The sequence below is a fragment of the Sarcophilus harrisii genome, chromosome 1 (assembly GCF_902635505.1).
Source record: "Sarcophilus harrisii chromosome 1, mSarHar1.11, whole genome shotgun sequence".
Taxonomy (NCBI): Eukaryota; Metazoa; Chordata; class Mammalia; order Dasyuromorphia; family Dasyuridae; genus Sarcophilus; species Sarcophilus harrisii.
Window position 1 is genome coordinate 691,747,990 of NC_045426.1, and position 19,612 is coordinate 691,767,601.

The following is a 19,612-nucleotide window of genomic DNA, read 5'->3' on the forward strand; positions in this document are numbered from 1 at the left end:
GTTATTTTTGGCCACAACCCCAGCTCTTTTTCTCTTCAAAATATAATGTTCCAAGATCTACAGTCTTTTAGTGTGGCAGCTACTGAGTCTTCTGAAATCCTATTTCTGCAATATTTAAATTGTTTTCTTTTATTGTTGTTTGCCATATTTTCTTCTTGGGATATTTTGAAACTTGGCTAAGACATTCCTATAAGTTTTCTTCCTGGAATCTTTTAAGTGGTGAAAAGTAAATTTTTTCCTCCTATTTTTACTTTAAGCACTTGTTCTTCAACTTCAGGGAAATTCTTTAATAATTTCCTGTAAAACTGAATCCAGATTTTTAAAACTATTACTTTCAAGAACTCCAAAAAAAAAATTATATTCTGTCCTCAATATGTTCTCCTCATCCTTTATTTTTCTAAGAAGATTTTTTTAGATTCTTCTATTTTCCTAGTTTTATTATATCTTGGTGTTTTAAAATATCATTCAATTCCACTTGTCCAATTTTAATTTTTAAGGATTTATTATCTTTATAAGATATTGTATCTCTTTTCCCAATTAGCTTTCTTTTCACGATTTTTTTTGATTGCTTTTAGTTTTTTCCCCACTTCATCCATCTCTCTCTCTCTGATTTTTAAGTTCCTTTTTCATTTCACAGAGCTAATTTTTTTTTTGTTTTATTTTGATGATTTGACATTAAAAAAAAAAAAAAACCACTCTTACTACAAAGAGTAATCTATCTTCCTCTGAATATAAATCCTGGTCTTCATAGTTTATCTAGGGTTATTTTTCCTTTGCTTGCTCATTTTTGCTTTTATTTTATTTCTTAGCAATTTATTATTATAATTAAGTTTTATTCCCGAATTTGGTTAATATAGTTCTCAGATCTTTCTTTCTGAATTATGTTCAGGAGCTCAATCTCAGGGACTCCTCTTTTCCCATTAGCCACAATCAGGGCCCCAGCCACAATATCCTGAAAATGCTTCTGGCATGTGATTGCTGCTCAGCCAACAATCCCAGATCGCTTCTAGTCAGCACTGCTAAAGCTGGCATCAGGAAATACTGTGAGTCCTTTAATCTTCTCCCACTCAGCTGTCTGCTACTCTTTAGATCAAAGTTCAAGAGGTACAAGTTTGTGAGGTGAAAGTTTCTGAGGTGAAATTTCCTTGAAGCTTAGAGTGAGGAGAAAGTTGAGAGGAAATTTCGGGAGGATTAGTCTGCCTGCTGACAGAGCTGCCCCAGGGCTTGATTTGTTGTTTTTGGTAGACCCCTGAAGGAGTCAGTCTAGAGGTGTCTATCTTTCACTCTGGCTAAGTCTCAGTCCTTGGAATTCCTGTCTTTTCTGAGGTTCTCTCATTTTGTTCTAGGAAGGCAACTGCTTTACCCCTTTACCACAAAATGAATAAAGAAAAGCAAAAATAATTTCCTGTCTGTTCATGGAGAATCTGGAGCTCTACTATCTTCTCAGAATGCATCAAAGTAACTATTTTAATTTCACCATCTTCTTTGAATTTGAATCCAGATCTTCTGCACAATTATATAAGTAATCTATGGGGGGATTCTTGTTCATCATCTTCAGCAGCAGCAACAGCAGCAAAGCTCCCGTTTGTGGACTTTGTATTAAAGTTGGCCTTTAGGCCTGAGGTATTGGGGATATCTCAGATTTAATTCAGGTTTTTTTGTGCTGTTATTTTCATCTCTTGAACCACAAACCCTGAGCCATGACCAAATGCTATTGCTCCCTCCAGTCTCTACAGGCTGTAAGCTTCAGCTCACCCTTCTATCTTGCAACCCAAATCAGGGATTCAGAGTGACAACAACTAGCAGCTTTCTTTTTGACCATATTGTCCAATATGAAATCACCCCTCCTCATCACCAGTCAGTCAGGGACCAAATCTGGTCACCTTACCTTGACTAGGTTCAACTAGAGGGTCCTCCCATCTTTCCCTGGTCATCTTTCCAAAGCCAACTTTTTCCTTCAAGCAAAACTTCCTGAAGTCGAAAATGAGACCTACAAAGTTTCCCTTCAAGGCTCATTTTTTGTTGCTTCTTAGCCTCTTCCCTAGAAATATTTGCATTTCAATCAATTCAAAGCACTAATCTGGGTTTGTAGCAGCTCTTTTTGTGATGGCAAAGAATTGGAAAGCGAGTAGGTGCCCATCAACTGGGGAATGGACAAATAAGTTATATTCCATGAAAGTAATGCAATATTATTGTTCTAATAAAAATGGCAAGCTGATCTTATAAAGGCCTGAAAAGATTTACAAAGAACTGATCCTGGGCAAAAAGAATATGATCACGAATACAGTGTACACAATAACAGCAAGTTCTTGTGCTGATCATCTGTGAAAGATTTGGCTCTTCTTGACATTCCGTGATCCAAGTCAATCCCAATACAGTTTGGATAGAAAACGCCTTCTTCATCAAGAGAGAACTATAGAGAATGAATGTAAAACAGAAGCCAAGTTCACTTTTTTTCCCTTTTTCTTCTGCTTTTGTTCTCTCATGGGTTTTCCCTTTTTTTCTGATTTTTCTCTCCCAACATGATTCATAAAGAAATATGTATTTTAAAAATGTGTGTGTAATCAGAAAAATACAATAAGAAATTTTTTTAAAATCCCCACTAATCTGGGAGTAGGGGCTTTTCATAAATGTCTCTAAGATTGTTTTAGGTGGAGAATTGCTTTATCCTGACTTTAAATTATTTCATCCTTTCCAAGTTTGCTCTGAGATGTTATGTTGCATTACAACCTTATATTTATTTTAGGTCATGTTAGGTTAAATTCTACTTAATTGATACACAGGGAGAGATTAAGAAAAAGGTAAGAATGTTGAAAAAAAGTTTGAGGAAATTTTCCAAAATAAAAATGATATGGTAAATGGGTGAATGGATGAAATAATAAAATTCAGGTGTTTTGGGTTTTGTTTGTTTTGTTTTTCGGTAGTTAAAAGTTACTGAACTACAAATAAGGCCATGAAGACATGAAGTTGTCAAATAAGAGAGTGCACTCAAGAATTTGGTCACATTCTTAGGGTACTTGAAAAGAGTTTAAAAAAAAAAAAAAAAGAACTTGTAATGTTTGGGCAAGCTTTCTGGAGGTCCTCCAGAAGGGCCTTGGTCTCAGCAAAATAATCACTATGAAAATAGTCAGAAATAAAGTAAAAAATCATTATCTCTTTCACAGTCTATGTCTGTCATAGTCTGACCCAGTCTTGTCTGCTTGTCTGCCAGTCTCATCTTATACATTCTATCTTTGACCTTCCTCATGGTAGTTCTCCTGTCTCCTGCACTATCTTCCAGTCCTTATTAGTCCTTATATCTTATTGTAATTACATAATTACATCATACTAATTGTGTGAATTTAGAGAACTGTTACATCACCATGTTAAGTGCTAAGTATATGTAAACTAGATAACCATTGTATCATCAATTCCTCCGAGTTAAGACCTTGTTTCAAGTATACTTCTCCAGAGTTCTGGCCATCTACGTTTCCAGCTTTCTTTTGTTTTAGAACACAGGTGGTCACCCTACCCCACACTCTGACTTCTCAGGAAGAGAGGTGAAAATGTCAAAGGAGGTGATCACTCCCTCCCTGACTTCTGAGGGAGGTGGGAACACCAAACCAAATATTGTTAGCAGGTTTCTTCTGGATTGAAGGGTCTTATTTGAGACAGGTTTACATAAATCCATCAGCATGGGAGGTATTGCACAAGCAAATAGTAATATAACTCAGGCTAGTAGTGATGTAAAACATGAATTGACATGAGGAATTATATATTTCTATAAGTCCTAGAAATAGTCCAAAACCAATCTATTGTCCATTACTTCATGTGTCAGGGAATCTAATGATTCCTGCAAGTTTTGAAGTCCTTCAATAGTCTCATGTGTCAGGGAATCCAATAATTCCTGCAGATTTTGAAGTCATGTATCATTCTCATCAAATATCAGGGAATCCAGTTGTTCCCGAGGGTTTTCAAGCACTGCAACAATCTTATCTTAGGGAATCCAATGATTCCTGAGGGTTTTGAAGTCCTGCATCAGTCTCAATTTTTATGTTCATGAGGCAATTGCCATAACTGCCATGCTCTTTCAGTGGTGGGCAGTCAGCAATGGAATCATCTGATATTTCTTGAGTCTTCTCCATCTCTCTCCGATGGACAAGGCAAATACAGCTTGTTGGCACCCATCTGATTCCTTCTTCATCTGTAGAGATCGAAGCAAACCCTCTCCCCCCAAGCAGTTGACCTATCTGGTCCCTTTCATTCACCACTTTCTGGATCTCTCCACATCACCTGACAGTTATATTGGAGCTGCTCACACTGGACACTGTCCTTCTGTCAGGTTTATAAAACCTGGATTTTCCCAATTGTAATTCTTTTCTCCCATCAGATTGCTTCTCAGGTGATTGATCATGTCGAAGTACTGAACTTCTAAACATTCTCTGGGTATAACGTCGGCTTTCATCATGCCCCAAGTGTTTTGTTTTGTTTTGTTTTTGCCTGGGGCCCTAGAGCTTCCTGTTTCCAAGTCATTCTACATTCTGATGCCCAATGGAAGCTTTGTTACATTTTGGACATGACGTTTTGGTCTTGTTCTCCCACCCTGTCTTCTCTCCCAACATTGTGTGAATTTAGAGAACTATCACCATGCTAAGTGCTAAGTATATGTAAACTAGATAACCATCGGGTCATCAATTCCTCTGAGTTAAGATCTTGTTTCAAGTATAATTCTCCAGTATACTGATTTGCCAAAGCTTTCCTACCAAGGAGCAATCAGTAAACAAGAGCATTGGTTTTCTTGCACTTTTATTGACTATAAGGGCTACACTTCTTGTAAATGTATTCTTGCCCACAGTGCTACCTTAAGTTATCATCTCAAACTCACCCCTGATTATCCAATTAAATTCACTGATGTCAAAGAAAGTTTAATCTATCCACCTTCTGTTTGAATACATCTAGTTTACTCCGATACCTTCATAGTTACTTGGCCTGGATCCAGCTATTGAAGTCCGGTACTGCTGAAAGGGTGCTGGGTTAATCTTTGATGTAGGAATACATTTGACACTACTCTATGATATTGTGGCTACTGAAATAATTTTCCCCATTTCCACATATTTCATTTATTTAAGCAATTCACAAGATGTGACAGGAGTGCAAGTTTGTTTTTTGGTAGGGAAAGAAGAAACGCCTAAAAAATGTAACGATATTCTCAAAACAGCTCACAGTTTATTAAATGATGAACAGTTTAGTCAATTTGGAGGTGACCCAAAGGAAGAAATTACGATTTTGGAGTGTGTCTTATTACAGACCATGAGGTTTGATTTCCAAGTGGAACATCTCTATAAATTCTTAAAATATACCAAACAAATCAAAGGTGATAAAAACCAAATTCAAAAGTTAGTTCAAATGGTATGGACATTTGTAAATGACACCTGTGTACTACATTATCATAGCCGTAGAAAGATATCATAGCCGTCTCAGATATACTCGTCAGGTCATTTATGCAAATTTGAAATACAGGAATGAATCTCAAAAACAGTGTATAAGAGATGGTGGGAACAGTTTATTCCAGATGATGTACCTGATAATGTACAAAAACACATTTTTGCCAACAGATCTTGGATCACTATTCACAAGAAAACCAGCAGAGAGCTCTCCACACATCAGCAATTTCAGCAATCGGAATCTCTTCAGTCAACACCTCAAGCACCCAAACTCAAGTGCTGCTAAAGAGTCCCAGAAGGGAACAGTAGCAGCAATAGCAGCAAGCACAACAATATAAGATACCATCTCCTCAGTTTAACTCTCCTAGGCAGGTTAAACAACCGGTGGTTGTTTCTTCCAAGGAAGATAACAAGGCAGCAGAATCATCACCATATAAAATCTCCCAAATTGAGACCATATACTTATCAAGATTACCTGCATATCCACATCCAGAATGTAAGCCAGTGCTCACAGGTGCAGTTTCAATAGGAGGGTGAGAGTAGAGCAGCACAGTGGAGGTTGGAGATCTACCAAAAGTCCAGATTCCTCTGCAAAAGAATTTGAACTACTTATTTGGTCTCAACAACATGCTGGTTCCATTAAGATCTTCATGTACTGAGGTGACCAGCACATGTTGAGACCAGACCTATCCTGTTGTCTTTCTGGACCCCCTTTTAAATTGGTAAATCACTATAGCCCAGAGTCATCAGAGCACGAGAGATCATAGCTCTATTATTCCTAGGAAATGGATATGATAAATTCTTTACCTAAATGATAAATTCTGAGCTTCTTTTTCTTCCTAGTCGTCCAGTAGTAGTATATATCTTTTCTATGATCTGTAAGGGGACAAAATAGAAAGCTGACTCGGGTTCATTAAGTCCAGTAGCCTCACTTTATGAATAGTTTCTTTAATATCAAGAAATAACACATAAATTCATTTTCTTCCCCTGTGCAAAATTTGTTAGAGAAAACAAAGGAGTTCAATACTTATCTCTAAAAAAAGTACAGCTATCTCTTATCATTCTTTCTTGATTAAGGGTGGTCTTAGTGACCACACTATTATTGAGATAAAAAGACACATGGGAGAATAAAAGTATTCACTGCACCTAAAATCTGCCAGGATGCTAAATATGATATTTCTATTGGTATCATGTGGATTTATTGGATCCAAAGCAGATGTCACATTTGGTTTAGCATCATTGACTGAATCTGAGATACAGAATTTCATAATAATTCTGAAATAGAGGTATGTATTGTCTGGTATCATAGAAATCCCTTGATTTTTGAACTTACAACTGGTTTGAGAATACCTTTTTTTCCCTATTGCTAAAAACACAGTTTAGCATATAACCAACTCTAGCCTTAAAAAGGCAGAGATTATTAGAGTTAAATTAAACTGTGGGACTGAGGGGACAATCTTATCTCACTCCTCTATAAATGTCAAAACCGGGGAAAAAATCCTTGGAGTGGGAAAAGCCATATTGTCCCAGTAGAGTCTCTATATAACATTTTAATAGTTGCAGACTATATAAATCAGACTATTTCAGTGCCTAACAGGGATACTTGTGCACTACTGAACTCAATGGTTTGTTTAGTCAATGAAACCACCCCATATATTCTTATGTTTGCTATCATACATACACACATGTATATACACTCTAGAAAAGGAAACTATAGTATCCATGAGTTCACACAAAGTCCCTCGGGAACCTGTTGATGTATCCATTACTAATTTATGTCTTTAGTTTGAAGGCAAATTCTCATTACCTTTCTCATAGGTAAAAATGGTGGTAGAGAACTGTCATTACTTCAAGACATGATATTTATGCAAACGATAAAATAGTTTTAAAAATTTACCCTACAACCCAGATCGATCTTTTTCCATAGCAATTTTTCTGGCTATCCTGTCCAGAAGCTTTATCATAACACCCGACATGAACCTGTACTTTGTTATAAGTGAATACATCTAAAAATGCATTTTGTACATTAACTGGCATAACAGAGAGGTACCAGTGAATGTAAAAAATTGCAAGAAATGGTGCTAAATCCAAACACTTCTTCAAAATAATCAAAGTGATTAACAAGAGATACTATAATTGGACTTATTAAGGAAATCATTGAGGACTTGAGGAAAAGACAAATCTAATGACAACCAATAGAAATAGATGACCATATTATCAATGAAGAACAATGAAGGTGTCCAAAGAATATTTCAGAAACATGATCAAAAACACTGCTCTTGAGTTCTGTAGCGAGATCATGGGATAATTGACAGAAAACACAGATGCTCTATTGGTATCTATGTGTAAAATGATCTCCATCTTTGTCTTATATGCATGCCAGTGACAGCTGCAGAATATAGATTGATAGAACAAAGTCATGAAAGATTTGAATGCATAGTTTGTGATCAATACCACTGATAAATCAATACCATATTGATGGCAGAGTCAGAAATACATAATTAAGAAGGAAGACCCAAAGGACCTCATTTTCAGAAGTTAGTAGTTCATCATTTGATGGAGGCTCAAACTATTCCTATTCATTAGGGAAGGGGGGCTTGTGCAACTCTATAAACCAGTAACCATGGAGATGATTTGGGTTAAAAGGCCAAAAAGCCAGACTGGTATGATTTCAGTTCCAAAAGTACACCTTCTCCCTCAGTCATTTAACTCAGAGGATCATACTAGGTTGGACTCAACTGTAAAGCCAAATAATATTTCAAGATTTGAGATCCTAATTAAAGGAAAAATTAGTAAAAAATTATAGATATTAAAAATATCAGAGACTTAGTTATACCCATCTGAATAATTTTCTTAAGAAACTAGTTTTTAAAATAGTAGCTTTTTTTTTTTTTTGCTGGAGCCCCAGCCTCCCATTTTCCACATGCCAGAATTGCTCCAGTTGTTCTTGCCAAATTACAAGCACAAAGAGGCAGAGCATTATTTTCTCATTTGAAATGAAATTAAGGGTTTATTTTGGTAGGCTCCATCTGATTTAAACAGTATAACCTAGCAACGAGGGAAGCTAATATTTGAAAGGTTGGCCTCGGTTCTCTGCTTCTGATTTTGAAAGAAGCATGAGCAGGAGAGATAAATCCCCGGGGAATATAATATTACTTATTTGCACCATGAAAATAAGAAATAATTATCAAATTGACTACTGGACTTAACATACCACTGAATTCCTCTGGTGATTTCTCAGTAATAATTGTAAAATCATACTATTCTATAATTTGTCCTTGGGCTCCCTTATATAGAACCTAATTCTCTTGGCCTCTTTGACCTATTTTTCCTCAGGTCTTTATTAATATGAGAAACCAACAGGTACCATAACTATTTACTCAGTATGTTTTGTCATGGAAACTTGCTTTCTTTGATAGCATACTTTTCCCTCTGACAGCAAGATTCCCACGAGACTCCTCTTGTCACAGGTATTTCATAATATTCAAGCTAAATCGGTTGCCACTTTGGACATATCTATTAGAGATTGAAATTTTGACTTGTTTGAATTGAGGAATGCATCTCTATGAAATGAGCCAATTATCTGAAAGCTTGCATTAAACTTTATTTCTGTCAGGGGAAAAATTAATTCTCCTTCTGTCCCATAGTTAGCCATAAACTTGAAGCTGTAGGTTACTGATGAGTCTAAATATGGTCTCCTCCCATGAACTAGCAGTAAGAACTCAAACTTGGTATTCATGTTTGCTTCCCAATATAGATTCCGAGTAGCCTTCTTCAGAGTCTCAGTTTTAGTATTTTTGTGTTGGGTTTTCCTGGTTTAAATCCTTTCCATTATGTGGCACTTAGAGGAACTGCAAATCCCAGTCTATGTTAAATTGAAAAGCAAGTTTGAAGAGATTCATGTTAACTTTCCAATATATTTTCCATCCCCCCCTCCCACATGCATTGAACCTAATTTATTCCACTGTGTTTAACACTAGAATTAAAAAGGAGTCAGTGCCATTTGCTCAAGGATCTTGGTTTTTATTATAAGGCAGAGATTAGTTCTATTGTCCTTGCTAGCAAATAAGGTTTTAGGGAAGAGATTGAAAACAAATGATGTACCTTGTTTGTTCTAAGACACAAGCACCACAAGAACAAGAGCTAGAAATGATGATCCTAAATTATGATAAAATCCAAGTCACACTGGAGGAAAGGGTGTATGTGATTGTTTGTGTGTGCTCTCAAACGCACATGTACAAGAGTCAACAAATTAAAGTCAGTACCAGGAGTTGCATTATCCTCAATACAACACTTCTAAGAAAAAAAATGCCCATCATTTGAGCTTGCTAATTCAAATCATCTCCAGAATATACAGTTTATCCCCAGGGGTTCAGGTTTTCATTGTTTAGCCCCTTTTGCTTTCATGGAAGAAAAATCAAAAGACACCTTATTTCCATGCTCTATCATATTTGATAACATTCCATTTCTTGTCCTGGACAGTCTACCCTGGACAACTTCAATTCTAAGTTCCTTGGTTCCTGGCAGCCAAAGCCAAGTCAGTTCCACTGACAGACTATCATTATCCACTTTTCCCAAGAATATGAAAAGAATTTGTTACCAACAGCATAGTACCTTATGTTCTCTGATGATTCTTAATTTATTGAATTGGTAGCAAAGAAAACCATTCTAGTCCTTGTCTCTCTCAAATCAAGGAACCAGATTTCCCTAACCTTCAGCACCTATTTCACTTGTCCTATGAGGATCATAAATTGAATTGCTTCAGTTACTTGTGGATCCTTGATCTCCTCAATCTAGAATCTGTCACCTATTATTCTCTTCATGTCACCCAGACTCACCCAGGAGATTTGGGACACATACCTTTTGAACACATCAATTTTGTTAAAATTTAAAGCTTGAGAGATTACCTCCCATATCCTGGGGGCAGAACCCTATCATAAACTTGATACCCAAGAAATACACCATTGAGAAAAAAAATGAGTAAACATAAAAAAAATGACCATAGATAGTTATCATGGTGTTCGAGAAGATCAAATTCAGATGACAATTATGTCAAAATAGATACTCAACACTTCAGAGAAAAATATAAAATAGTCAAAATCCCAAAAGAGTTCTTGGAATAGAATTTAACAGAACTTGTAAAATAAAATAAGAGGAAAATTTTTAAAAGCAACCTATTGGAAAAAAGATTCAAAAGCTTACTTAAAATTACAAATGGACAAGGAGAAGCTAATGACTTCATACAAGAAATAAAACAAAATAAAAATAAAACAATAGAAGAGAACATGAAACATCCCACTGGAAAAACAATTAACCTAGAAGATAGGATGAGAAGAGAATTGTTGTACAGCCTGAAAGTCACAAAAAAGAAACTAGATTTTTTACTTCAAGAAAGTAAGGAAAATTGCCATGAAGTTTTAGAACTAGAGTAAAATAGAAATTGAAGAAATCTAATCAGCACTTGAAAGATCCCAAAGTGAAAACTCACAGGAACATCATAGCTAAATTCCAAGTTCCCAGGTCAAGGAGAAAATCTCAAGCTACTAGAAACAATTCAAATATTGTAGAGGTACTGTCAGGATAACACTAGCTTTAGCACTTTCAAATTTAATTTTTTTTTTAAATTTTCTCCCAATTACATGTTAAAATCATTTATTTAAGAAATATTTTGAAGATGTTGAGTTATAAATTCTATTCCTTCTTTTTCCTATTCCTTCCCTGAGACAGTAAACAATTCAATAGAGTTTATACATATGCAATCATATCATACATTACCATATTATTCATTTTATACAAGAAAACTGGAACCAAAAAAAAAAACAGTAAAAAAAAAAAAATTAGTATGCTTTAGCCTGCATTCTGACATCAGCTCTTTCTCTGGAGGTGGGTAGTATTACACTATGAATCCTTTGGGATAGTTTTAGATCATTGTATTGCTGAAAATAGCTAAGTCATTCACAATGTTCATTTTGCAATAGTGCTATTAATGTGTACAATGTTCTTCTGGCTCTGCTCACTTTGCATAAGTTCATGTAAGTCTTCATGTTTTTTTTAATGAAATCATCCCGATTATCCTCTTATAGCACAATATTCCACCACAATCAAATACCACAGCTTGTTCAGCCATTCCCCAGTTGACTGGCATCTCTAATTTTTAATTCTTAGCCAATACAAAAATCATAAGTTTTTGTACAAAAGGTCTTTTTCACTTTTTAAAATATTTGGGATACAGACCAGATACAGACCTAATAGTGGTATTACTGGATCAAAGGGTGTGTGTGTGTGTGTGTGTGTGTGTATAGTTTTATAGCCCTTTAGGCATAATTCCAAATTTCATCTTTGTTATTAAAAGACTGAAAGGCATGGAATATGATGTTCTGAAGAGCCAAGAAACTGGGTTTGCACCAAAAAATAACCTACCCAGCAAAGCTAAGTGTAATACTACAAAGGGATATTTAATTTAAAGTCTTTCTGTAATTCTTGAAGAAAAGACCAGAAGTTAATAGAAAATTTAATTTATAAATACAAGAATCAGGAGTTACATAAGGCAAATAGAATGGATAAGGTTTCAGTGGAAAGCTCAAGTTATGCTCAGACCCAGTGGGACCCTCTTACTCTGAGGATGAATAGAAGGTTTAAGAAGGTAGAGGTACTTTTGATTAGCCACAATCATTCCAACCATTGATGCTCCATCAAAGAAAGATTTTTCTGAATCCCTCTAAGGCAATACCCATTTATGGTTTATCAACATCACCTGGAAATGAGGTTGTTCTTGGGTACCATGACTATCAGCTCTCTGTAAGATACAGGGGAGTTAGCATGGGCTTTTACAAGCTCCTTGACAATAATTTAGCCTCAATGCATTGTATCCCTTTCATCCTTTTCCCAATCTCTCACAGGAGAGTTCATACAGGTGAAGGGCAGGGTTTGGGTATCAAGCACGAGAGGGGCCCTTATCAAATAAGGTCAGAGTAATCACAATAGAGACAACCAAAAAGACTCAGTTTTTTTCCCCCCACATTAATGCTTTCAGATTCCCCATGGCCATTCATGGGGAAGCTGAGAAATCTTGTTTTTGGACATAAGAGGTGCCATGGCTGGGAAACTAGCACTGGTTTTCCTTTTGGCCTCATTCAAGGAAAGTCAGGACCTACACTCTATTTTTGTTAATATTCATTCAGAAAAAGGCATAATAGTTCTTCTCCAAGTCATTATTTGTGATGACCTCGTTAGCACCCTGGATACTATAAAATCAGCCGGAGTCAATATAAGCAAAAGTCCTTGATCTTTATTCTTTATAGAAGGGAGAGGAGAGAGAACAGACACAGGAATCTTCTCTTCTACTGCTGGGAGTCACCCTCACTTGTCCTACTCTACTCCATCTCCCTATACACCAACCCATTGAGCCAGCACAGAAGAGTGGGACAGGCCATTTCCCAAGCAAATGCTAATAGAGTATTGTCCAATTGGTAATTAGCCTTAAATGCTTGCTTGTCTGAACCTCTGTGCATGAACTCAAGAGTTTCAGCCCTTTACAATTATTCTAGGGCTTTCTTAGGCTTTTGTTCTCTTCTCTATCAGACCTAAGGATTATCTGGTATAGAGGGCCACAGACAGTGGGGGAACTTTGAGTAAGGTATAAGACCCTCCAGCCCAGCCAGGGAGCCTGCTAATGTGTCTCGTTTGGTTCTCCATTCCCCCCAAGGAAGTCAAAGCCTTCCTGAGAAGTTACATACAACCTGTGTTACAATTAAAGCAGAGTTATACTAAGTGGCAAAGAGACATCTGCACACAATAGCAAGTTGTTTATGTGGTCCCACATGTGCATAGATATTTAAGCATTTTAAGGTACATAAGGCTGAGAGAATTTGAAATAAATGAACTCCATGTATGACCATCCATGTGAATTCTGCCCTTTCACTCCTGACCCATGATCAGGATTCAGGCTGATACTGAAATCCTCCAGCAAATAGATCCGGGCATTACATTTGGTGTTTAACACGGGGCCTGGAAAGCAGGGCACACAGCAGCTTGGCTGACATGATCACCAAGTTTGGGAAGGAAGCTTGTGAACCACACAGGATAAGTATAAAGATAGGCAAGCGGGAAGATTTCGGTAAGGGCTGATCTAGTTACTTTCATTTTTTCAGCCAAAATGGAGCAAGTACCAACCAAATAGCCTCCCTCCTGAGGGAAGTATCAGCAATGTCTAAATTAATAGAGAAGCAAGTGACTCAGAAGCAGATCTGATTTCTTGGATGTTGTGTAGTAAATGTCTCTGTGGCTCTCTGGGGAGGAAAAGTTGGAGCCAGAGATGTAGAAGGTAGTGGGAGAACAACTAAATACTACAATGCTACGGATCCTAACACTCCCCAAGGACACATTCCTTCTATACTGTAATAAAATTGGCTTTAAGAAATCCCACATATATATGAATATTATGGAATATTACTGTTCTGTAAGAAATGACCAACAGGATGATTTCAGAAAGGCCTGGAGAGACTTGCACGAACTGATGCTGAGTGAAATGAGCAGGACCAGGAGATCATTATGTACTTCAACAACAATACTATATGATGACCAGTTCTGATGGACCTGGCCATCCTCAGCAACAAGATCAACCAAATCATTTCCAATGGAGCAGTAATGAACTGAACCAGCTACGCCCAGAGAAAACTCTGGGAGATTACTAAAAACCATTACATTGAATTCCCAATCCCTATATTTATGCCCACCTGCATTTTTGATTTCCTTCACAAGCTAATTGTACAATATTTCAGAGTCTGATTCTTTTTGTACAGCAAAATAACGTTTTGGTCATGTATACTTATTGTATATCTAATTTATATTTTAATGTATTTAACATCTACTGGTCATCTTGCCATCTAGGGGAGGGGATGGAGGGGGGTAAGAGGTGAAAAATTGGAACAAGAGGTTTGGCAATTGTTAATGCTGTAAAGTTACCCATGCATATAACCTGTAAATAAAAGGCTATTAAATAAAAAAGAAAAAAGAAAAAAGAAATCCCACATATAAGAAAAAAAAACTTTTAGCATGGGATGCCAGACAAGATGTGAGGAGAAAAAGAAGCAGAGATCTCTCTATAGTGCCAGAGGGTACAGCATATGGAGTGGAACTAAGAATCTTTAATAGTATATTGTTTATTTATATTGTTTGTCACACTGGGAGATTTGAGGGGTATGGCATTTCTCCATTTCTCAGCCTGCCTTCACTTCCTCCTAAACCCATGCATGGACCCTTAAGGTATCCTATACTTCCTGATCATCCTCTTCCAACTCCGCCTTCATGGGCAAGAGAAGAAAGAGCAGGAGGGACAATGACACCATTGGCCCTGCTAGCACAGTTTTGTCCTTCTCTATCCCAAGGGAAGGCAAAGGAGAGACATTTTATTGTAGTTAGGATTTCAATTGAGCATTTCAGCTTTTTAGGCAGAGCTGCTGAAGACCTGCCAGCCCTTACACTTATCCCCATCCAATGAAAAATTGATACACCAGAGTGGATAGAACAGTGGCCTTTAACCAGTTAAAAAAAAATCGGGCCTTATTAGATATAGTACTGGACCAACTTGACCAACAATATCTACAACATTTTCCAAGTCCTTGGAATTCTCCTGGGATTTTTTCAACTATAAAAGGAATAAAAGCTCCCAATTCACCTCCAAATATTCATCTCAAAGGGGTAGCACTAACTTCAGCTACTATGGATCCTCCTATGCCAGACATATAGATGCCTGCCTTAATCTTTGGCCAATCACTTGGCTAGTTAGCACCTCTAATGACTATATGATGTGCATCCATGCCTACCAATCCTTCCAGTGGCATGCCATTTACATACATAGTAAGCTTAGGGTGGTCAGCTTTAATAGCTGCAGTTCAGAATATTCCTGGATTCTGCTGTTGGGGAATCAAAATCTGGGCAAATATCACCAAATTGTCTTTGACTATCTTCCTGGTGGCTCTCCTGCCTTCATCACTTCTTCCACCTAAAGACCAAGGCCCGTCCGAAGGACCTCCAGAAAGCTAGCCTAAACATTAAATATCCAATTGATGTGTCCAGCAATAGGCTTAACTACTTATGAATTACAACCAGTGTATGTCATCTTAAGGGGAGATATTACTTTGGACTCACCCCACCAGCTTATGAAAGAAGTCCAAGAGGTTCTGAGAGAAGTTGAACTAATTTTATCCAATGTGGTTGAAAAAGTTACTCAGAAACCCTTGGAAATATGTTTTTGCTACAAAAGAGATATCCACATCAGTCCATCTAGGATATACTGATGGAGTGGGTAACTCTCCCAGCATAACAAGACCAAAGCCTTATTCTTTAACAAAATTCTAGCCAAAAGCACTGGGTAAAGGCCATAAAGCAAGTAATACAATGATCTGGAATAGGATCTGACCTTTTATACTAATGTACAAATTAATGTATGCTGTGAAACTATCCCAGAGTGGAAAATTTCATTGACCACAGCTCCAAAATTTCACACATGGGTCCCCTCCCCCTTAAAGATAGAAATCTCCCCCCCACCAAGAACAACGGCCAATTATGTAATAGTCAGGCTAAGATTCCTCTTAAAGAATTGACCATCATTATAGATGTGTCCAAATAGAACACTATATATTCTCCTGCCTTAGCTATAAAAAGAGTAGTCAGAATTTCCTTTCAGTCCCCTCAGCAGAATGAGTTGTATATAATTATGCTAGCTCTTACTTATTACTTAAGAGATGTAAATAATATCTGATTTGGCTTATTCAGTAAATATAGTACAAAGAATTGTCACAGCCCAAATAAAATTTGTAGCCTCTAAAATATCACTTTTTAAAAAACTTCAAGAGCAAGTGAGAAACCATCCAGGTAAGTATTACCTCTTGCTTGTCCACTCTCATACTAGTATTCTAGGAACTACTTTTTAAATGGAAACTCAAAGGCAGATCACCTTCTCATCATGTTAGTCAACACTCCCCTATTTCAGGTCGCTCAAGAATCTCATTCTAAATATTATCAGGATGCACGAGCATGCATGAGATTTATGTCTAGTTTGGGATAACAAAAAAGGAACCTAGGATAGGCAGATGGATATGACCCATTATAAATCTTTTGGTCATCTGTCTTTTATCCATGTTGCCATGTTCACCTTCTCAGGAATTACTTTTGCAGTACTAGCAGCAAAAAAAAAAAAAAAAAAAAAAAAGATGGCCTTGGTGGTCACTGAATTCCTTACATAGGCCTTTGCAGTTATGGGCGTGTCACAAGCAAAAAAAAAAAAAAACAGATAATGGATCTGCATATACTTCCAAACATTTTGCACACTTGCGCATAATATCATGCTGGTACTGTACTGGTATACCCTTTAATCCTCATGACAATAATCAGAAATATCAAGGTACTCCTTCAAAAACGAGAGGGGGAGCCACAGGTAACCCTAGAAAACTTCTAAATTTAACCTTTTAGGGGCAGCTAGGTAGCATAGTGGATAGACCACCAGCCCTGAAGTCAAGAGGACCCAAGCTCAAATTTGGCCTCAGACAATTAACACAGCCTAGCTGTGTGACCCTGGGCAAGTCACTTAATCCCAATTTTCTCAGCAAAAAAAGAATAAGTTATATAAACAAACAAATGAAATGTAACCCTTTATGCTGCCACAGTTAACTTCTAGAGAATTTCTAAACTTATTATAAAGGGTTAAGTTTTTGATTTTTGTTGAAGGTGCATTGGCTCAGGCAGACAGGTTTCATAATCCATCAGAAAGGTGGTATCCAGTGAGAGCAGCTCCATTGTCATTAGATAATCACCAGGCAATGTGGAGAGATCTGGAGAGTGGTGAATGGAAGGGCCCAGACAGACTAACAGCTTGGGGCAGAGGGTTTGCTAGTGTCTCTATAGATAGAGCAGGAATACAATGGTTGCCAAGATACCATATCTGCCTTGTCCATCAGAGAGAGATGAAAAAAGAAGACCCTTAAAATGAAGATGATCCAAGAAACATCGGGGGGGTTTCATCTCTGTCCATTACAGAAAAAGCATGGCTGTTAAGTCTCTGTGTATGGTAATTGACTAACACACATTACCATGACCATAAAAATAATTGCTAATGAGACCAAGGCAGAACTTCAAAACCTGCAGGAATCATTGGATTCCCTGACATATGAAGTGATGGACAATAGACTGGCTTTGGACTATCTCTTAGCTGATAAAGGAGGTATGTACGTGGTTGTGAGTTCCTCTTGTATGTATATCAATAATTCACAGCAGGTGACCACGAATGGCTCAATGGATGAGAGATGCAAGACAATAATTATTTTCTATACTTTCCTTCTGGGATTAATAGAAGTCTTATAGTATCTTGTTTATTCATATTGTGTGGTATGATATTACTACCACTTGCCTGTGTGATAGTCACTGGCCATAGAGGACATATGAAACCCAGACCAAGATATTAGAATATCTCCAATAATGGTCATTTCCATCTTTTTAATTACCTGGAGTATCCACAATGAGATTCAGATATTCCAAGTTAGCCTTGGATCCTTCAAACTTATTAAGGAAATACAAGGATTTATTTCTCTAGAGATCAGTATTATAAACTAGAGATTGCTCTATATTGTCAGTTTAACATTTTTTGCCCAAGCAAAACAGGTCTCTTGATTCTCTGAGGTTCAGGTTTTCAAATTAATCATCAGAACACTGTAGGTTAGCTGAAACTCATACAACTTCATACTCTAAACAAGAAATCATAAAGAAGTTATTTCATGTTCTGGTATCATAGAGATATTCTTCATAGGCAGGTAGGCAAACATTTCTTGAGAAGAGTTTTGAACTTCAAGCATTTATGTCTACCACCACCTAGCTTCCCAACTTTCAAATTAAAAGACCATGATCTTCATTTTCCCTATGATAAGAAAACAGGGAAACACTCCCTAATTACTAGATTCTTGACACCTTCATTCAATGAAAGGGAAGATGGCTTCTTCTTTAGTCAAAGGAATTCACTGGACATAATTTCAGGTGCCACATTTTAGAACCAACTTAGGAAATATAAAAATATGGTGGTGGTCTGTTTTAGGATCTAAGGATCTATCATTGTCTATTCAGAAAGGTAGAGGAAATTTCGACTCTGGAGTCAAGATCTGAGTTCAAAATCCCAACTTCATTACTTGTGTGATATTGGGAAGTTGCAGGATACTCCTGGGCCTCAGTTTCCTCATTTGTAAGATGAGGGTGTTGAGTTAAACTACCCAAAATTCCTCCTCTCTAGTACTATGAGCTTAAGTATATATGATTCTAATCTTCAAACTCTTCTATCCAGAGTGATAGTTTAGTGCCCAAGGAAGTGGAGTTCCAGAAACAGAGGGAGTCATCGACTCTGAACATGGTAACTATAAAGAAAGAGAGCACCACCACCACCACCATTATCTATCACTGTCAATTTTCCATAGTAGAGAGAAATATGATCAATTTCCATATATTCATTGCTTGGACTCTTTAGTTTTCATGAAATGAAAGATTTGGCTAAAACAAACAAAAAGCCTTTACCCCCCCCCCTTGTCATTCTAAGGCCATCAGGAACAGCTCTACTTTTGAGTTTCTTGGATTTTGGATTTCCCCCTTCATCCTCAGGATCAGAAACCTTCCATGAGACTCTGAATTTGAATTTTGATCTGCTAAACTCAGAGGTTAAGTTTTTCCTTCAGGATTCTTCACTCAACATCTGATGACAGATCAATTCCAATCAGTGCAAAGCCATCATAACACATCAAGAAAAAAGATAAAAGCAATTTGAACATTATTTCCCTTCTCACTCCAATCTAGATAATGAGACTGCATGTATATTATGAAGGACTATATTGCTTTTAGAATCAAATATGAAGCCTTGTATTTAGCATTTAGAAAGAGGATCTGTAATTTAAGTAAAAAAAAGTGACTGTAGGATCTACTTTTAAGGAAATCGCTTTGGCAGCAGTAGACTGTAGTAGGGATGACCCTCAAGAAATAAGGAGGCTAATTAGGTAGCCAAATACTACAAGGAAGAGAGGATGAATTACTTCCTTATTTAATGGAGGGGAAAACTGAAAAATTCAGAGTTGAGCCTTGGTCAATTCGACATGGAGAAAAAGCAGCAATAACTGCCTTTTAAAGCCATGTCTTCAGTCTAGTGTCCTTTTCCTGGC

The 19,612-nt window shown here is 37.0% G+C and overlaps 1 pseudogene; it reads left to right on the forward strand.

The window, feature by feature from the left end:
- The first annotated feature begins 1,700 nt into the window (after window positions 1-1,700).
- Window positions 1,701-10,592, forward strand: LOC100923317 (annotated as a pseudogene).
- The last annotated feature ends 9,020 nt before the right edge of the window (window positions 10,593-19,612 follow it).